Consider the following 5,996-nt stretch of genomic DNA (forward strand, 5'->3'; position numbering starts at 1 on the left):
TGCTGTCCGCACGTTCGTCTTTCCCGGGCACTGAGCGCCGTCCTGTCCCTCGGATTCGAATCACACTCAGTCCAGTCTCCTCCCAGTGGCCTGTGGGTGAGGTGGGGCCCAGACCACGTGCTTCCTGTGCTCCCAGAATCTGGGTACAGGTGGAGAAGGAGTCCCACGCCCTGGGTGCACGTCCTCCTTGAACTTGCTCAGGAGTCGTTGACAGAGCTGCCTTCCTTGTTGGTAGAGGGTTTCGTGTTGGGACTGGAGCGGAGGCGTCTGTGTGGCCTTCAGTCTTGTTCCCCCAGCAGGTGGGGCGGCCATGTTGGGTCCTATGGCTGGAGGCCACCATCTGTTGAATCTTACAAAATAGTTTTCTTTTTTCTTTTTCTTTTTTTTTTTTTTTTTTGAGACGGAGTCTCACTCTGTCGCCAGGCTGGAGTGCAGTGGTGTGATCTCAGCTCACTGCAACCTCCGCCTCCTGGGTTTATGCCATTCTCCTGCCTCAGCCTCCCAAGTAGCTGGGACTACAGGCACCCGCCACCTCGCCCGGCTAATTTTTGTATTTTTAGTAGAGACGGGGTTTCACCGTGTTAGCCAGGATGGTCTCGATCTACTGACCTCGTGATCCGCCTGTCTCGGCCTCCCAAAGTGCTGGGATTACATCCGCGAGCCACTGCACCCGGCCAAAATAATTTTATTAGAGAACTTGAGGGCAGTGCCCAGAATTGAAGGTGAAGCCCCAGAAGCATGTTTTGCAAAGAAAAGTGCCCAGGGCAGCTCTGAGGGCCCATGTGGCAAAGATCAGGGGACAGTCTGGGGTGAATGGACCACTCAGACCAAGACCCCAGTCTGGGGGGAGGGCTTAGCTGGAGCCAGTCCTAGCACAGCTGACTGATAGTGCACAGAACCGGTGCATCCCATAGTCCTACGGTGCTGCAGCTGCAGGAGGGGCGGAGGCTGCAGCCAGACACAATCAGAAGCCAGCGTGGTTCTGGAAGGATCGAGAACACCGAGGTGTTACAGCTGCAGGAGGGGTCCTGTCCCCTGGCACCCTTCACCACCCCGATCTTTTACCCTTAGGGGGCAGCAGACACGAGGGGCTGCCCAAGGCCCTAGGGCGGCCAGTGAGGCAGGAAACAGGTTCCAGCCCCAGCTGGACCCACCTCCCAGAAAGCCCCATCACTGTATAATCATCTAACTTGGGGCTTGCCGAGGCCTGTGAGTTCATCTTTTTGGCAGTTCCTGGTGTCTCCTGACTCTGCTCAGCATTTCCTGGGCCAGAGCTCAGGGTGCAGGACCCTCCCCAGAACGACGAGGGCCCACTGTCCATGACAAGAGTCGGCCTGAGGGCTGAGCCATGTGTGCCCATCTCAGACGCGGGCCTGAGGGTGCAGCTCTGGCCCTGTGCTGGCCGTTTCTAGGAGTGGTGCACTGAGGTCCCAGCTGTGACAGCCCCAGGCTCTGCAGGAAGAGGTCATGGGCGCGGGGAGTTGATGCTGTGGCCTCGTTCGTCTCTGTAGTGAGTGAGTGATGTTTGTGGTCAGCAGGAGCCTGTGGGGAGCACAGACTGGTCTTCCTGGTGTCCCACCTACCCTTTTTTCCATGCCAACATAACTAGATTTGTTGTGGGATCTGCACTCAGCTCGAGGGAAGATGGTCGGGACAACCCCAGTCTGCCCTAGGTCCCCACCCTCCACAGCCAGGGTGGCCTGTAGTGAGCTTCTCCCATCGAGACGTGGGGTCTGCTAGAGTCTTCAGTCTTTTCTCTGAAAGTGACAGGCAAGCAAGGAGAGCTGGGCCCCCTGCCTTTTCCATTCCAGATGCCTTGAGTCCCCCCAGATGGGGATGTGACGTTTGGAGCTGCAGCAGGCCCCCTACGGTTGGGAGTCAAAGAACAGCTGGTGTTCCAGGGACGGTGCAGCAGAGGCTGAGCCCAGGCCTGCTGTCCTGAGAGACGGCTGGATCACTGACGCCTTGGCAGTGGTGCTGGGGTTTCTGTCACGACCTGCAGCTGAGCCTAGTTCCAGTGACCGTGAGATCTGAAAGACTGAAGACGTAGCCTCTGCCATGCGTGTGGGGAGGAATGCTGGATCCTGCTTCCTCCCTTGGCCCTGCTCAGCCCAGCGAGAGGCTGAGGCACAAGTGACTCCCCAGCTGGGCCCTTTTCCACTGAGCCAGAACTCCCCAGAGTCTTCAACACAGGTACCACGGGCAGGCCCACGAGAAACCCTGCTTGCCACCTCCCACACCCCCACCCCCAAGGTCAAAGGAAACGGCCCCTAAACCAAGGGCTGAGACCGGCTGTCGGTCCGGCTGTCCTGGGGAAGCTGTACTGGAGCCCACCACGGTGGGACCATTGGTCCGGCAGTGACCTCCGCCTCCATGTCCGTGGCCGCAGCTGGACAGGCCACTCCCTGGCCACAGAGATGCTTCCCCCCGCAGCCCTTGGGCAAAGATTGAGCAGATGTGTCTGCGCGCGTGTGTGTGTGCCTGTGTGTGCGTGCCTGTGTGTGTATGTGTACGTGCCTGCGTGCGTGCCTTTGTATGTATGTGTACATGCCTGCGCGCGTGTGTGTGCCTGCCTGTGTGTGCTTGTGTATGTGTACGTGCCTATGTGCGTGCTTGTGTGTATGTGTACGTGCCTGCGCGTGTGTGTGTGCGTGCCTGTGTGTGCTTTGTGTGTATGTGTACGTACTTGTGTGTGTATGTGTACGTGCTTGTGTGTGTGCGTGCCTGTGTGTGTGCGCGTGTGTGTGTTGCAGGCCCTGGATGCCAGACACTGAATAAACGCAGGAAAGGCCGGGCGCGGTGGCTCAAGCCTGTAATCCCAGGACTTTGGGAGGCCGAGACGGGCGGATCACGAGGTGAGGAGATGGAGACCATCCTGGCTAACACGGTGATACCCCGTCTCTACTAAAAAATACAAAAAACTAGCCGGGCGAGGTGGTGGGCGCCTGTGGTCCCAGCTACTCGGGAGGCTGAGGCAGGAGAATGGCGTGAACACGGGAGGCGGAGCTTGCAGTGAGCTGAGATCTGGCCACTGCACTCCAGCCTGGGCGACAGAGCGAGACTCCGTCTCAAAAAATAAATAAATAAATAAAAATAAAATAAATGCAGGAAAGCGTCTGTCTGCATTCTCCTCGCGGGGCGCTGGTCCAGAAGCGCTCTGCCTCAGGTCTGCCAATTTGAAGAGGTCTCCCAAGGCTGGAGAAGGAAGACAGTTCCGTTGGTGTGAGGGCCCCAGAAGGCCCCCAATGTCCACAACACCTCACAGACCCAGACCCCGCTCACCCCTGGCCATGAGCTGGAGGAAAGTGCTCTACAGGAACGGAGGAACAGTGCCTCTGCCCGTGGGGGGACCCTGGTGAGCGGATGGGCAGGCCCCAAGCGTCTTCCGGCCGTTCAACACGCAATGTTTCCAGGGGCACTAAGAGATCAAAATTGAGGTGGGATTAGCTGTGGGATTTCATCTAATCACAGATCATCCCGAGGCTAATTTATCTCCCCCATGACCATAACGCATCAAAAAGTTGACTTTTTCCAGCTCAGCTGTGCCTCATCTTCCCACAAAGCCCCCAACAGGCACATCCAGTGAGAACCCACAGTGGGAGTCCTGTGGCAGGGTCACCCCACTTCCGATGCCCTCCAGCTGCCTCTTAGCAGGAAAAAGGCTGCCCAATTCTCATGACCTTTCAAGTCCCGGGTTGGGTGGTGGCGCGGAGGCTGGGGTTAACCGCCGTCTGTCTCAAAGGCCTCATTATGGAGCTGCAAACACGAATGTCCTTGAAATGTGAGGTCACAGTGCTCTGGGGCAGGGGCTGCTCACCGGCTCATGGCCAGCAGTGAGTGGGGTCTGGGTCTGTGAGGTGCTGTGGACGTTGGGGGCCTCCTGGGGCCCTCACACCAATGGAGCCGCCTTCCTTCCCCAGGCAGGCTCGGCCTCCGCACACCCTGGGACCCATCTCTGCCCTGTGTTTAGGCTAGAAGCACAGCGTGAGGGGCAAAGGGCATGGGAGGCAAAAGGCTGGACTGAGGCCGAGGCCATGTGGCTGCGGCCAGGCACCAGGTCCTGTGGCGGTGTGGGCAGAGCGCGCTGTCCCCTCTGAGCAGCCTGGGGCTGCGTGTGCTACCAGAAACAGGTCTCCCAAAGCTGAAGATACGTCCCTGCCCGTGTCTCCCGGGTGCACTCCGCAGATGCGCCTGTGTCCGTCAGATGGTACAAGAATCTCCCAGCAACAGTTGTTGATAGGGAGTCTGAAGCCACCAGATGCCACGTGGTCTGTTCACACCGTGGACACCACAGTCTGAGGCAGAGGATTGCAGCCACCGGCATGGGTGCACCTCAGCCAGAGAGAGTAGCTGCGACACCATTCACGTCATGGGCCAGATGGGCCGGCAGCGACTCACGGGGGCCGTTCCGGGTGGGAACGCTTTGTCTGTTGGTCTGGTGCTACTTATGTGGCTGGTTCAGGTCAGGCATCCCTCACCCTGCATAGTTATCATTGGTGCATTTTTATGTATGTTGTACCTCAATTAAAAGATTTTAGGGCCGGGCGCGGTGGCTCAAGCCTGTAATCCCAGCACTTTGGGAGGCCGAGACGGGCGGATCACGAGGTCAGGAGATCGAGACCATCCTGGCTGACACGGTGAAACCCCGTCTCTACTAAAAAATACAAAAAAAAACTAGCCGGGCGAGGTGGTGGGCGCCTGTAGTCCCAGCTACTCGGGAGGCTGAGGCAGGAGAATGGCATGAACCCGGGAGGCGGAGCTTGCAGTGAGCTGAGATCCGGCCACTGCACTCCAGCCTGGGCGGCAGAGCGAGACTCCGTCTCAAAAAAAAAAAAAAAAAGATTTTAGGGCCGGGCGCAGTGACTCAGGCCTGTAATCCCAGCACTTTGGGAGGCCGGAGGCGGGCGGATCATGAGGTCAGGAGTTCAAGACCATCCTGGCTGACATGGTGAAACCCCGTCTCTACTAAAGATACAAAAAATTAGCCGGGGATGGTGGCGGGCCCCTGTAGTCTCAGCCACTCAGGAGGCTGAGGCAGGAGAATGGTGTGAACCCAGGAGGCGAAGCTTGCTGTGAGCTGAGATCGCGCCACTGCACTCCAGCCTGGGCGACAGAACGAGACTCTGTCTAAAAAAAAAATATATATATATATATATTTTTTTTAGGCCGGGCATGGTGATTCACACCTATAATCCCAGCACTTTGGTAGGCTGAGGTGGGAGGATCACGAGGTCAGGAGATCGAGACTATCCTGGTCAACATGGTGAAACCCCGTCTCTACTAAAAAAAAATACAAAAATGAGCCGAGTATGGTGGCGGGCGCCTGTAGTCTCAGCTACTCGGGAGGCTGAGGCAGGAGAATTGCTTGAACCCGGTAGGCGGAGGCTACAGTGAGCCGAGATCATGCCACTGTACTACAGCCTGGGTGACCGCGAGACTTCATCTCAAAAAAAAAAAAAAAATTTAAAGCAGACGGGGTGTGGGGGCTCACCCCTGTAATCTCAGCATTTTGGGAGGCTGAGGCGGGCAGATCACCTGAGGCCAGGAGTTCAAGACCAGCCTGGTCAACATGGTGAAACCACATCTCTACTAAAAATACCAAAATTAGCCGGGTGTGGTGGCGGCGCCTGCAGTCCCAGCTACTCGGGATCGGGAGGCTGAGGCATGAGAATCACTTGAATCCAGGAGGCAGAGGTTGTAGTGAGCCGAGAATGCACCACTACACTCCAGCCTGGGCAACAGAGTGAAACTGTGTCTCAAATAAATAAATAAAAATTACACACACGGCCGGGCGCGGTGGCTCAAGCCTGTAATCCCAGCACTTTGGGAGGCCGAGGCGGGTGGATCACGAGGTCAGGAGATCGAGACTATCCTGGCTAACACGGTGAAACCCCGTCTCTACTAAAAATACAAAAAAAACTAGCCGGGCGTGGTGGCGGGCGCCTGTAGTCTCAGCTACTTGGGAGGCTGAGGCGGGAGAATGGCGTGAACCCGGG

The sequence above is a fragment of the Theropithecus gelada genome, chromosome 20 (assembly GCF_003255815.1).
Source record: "Theropithecus gelada isolate Dixy chromosome 20, Tgel_1.0, whole genome shotgun sequence".
Classification (NCBI taxonomy): domain Eukaryota; kingdom Metazoa; phylum Chordata; class Mammalia; order Primates; family Cercopithecidae; genus Theropithecus; species Theropithecus gelada.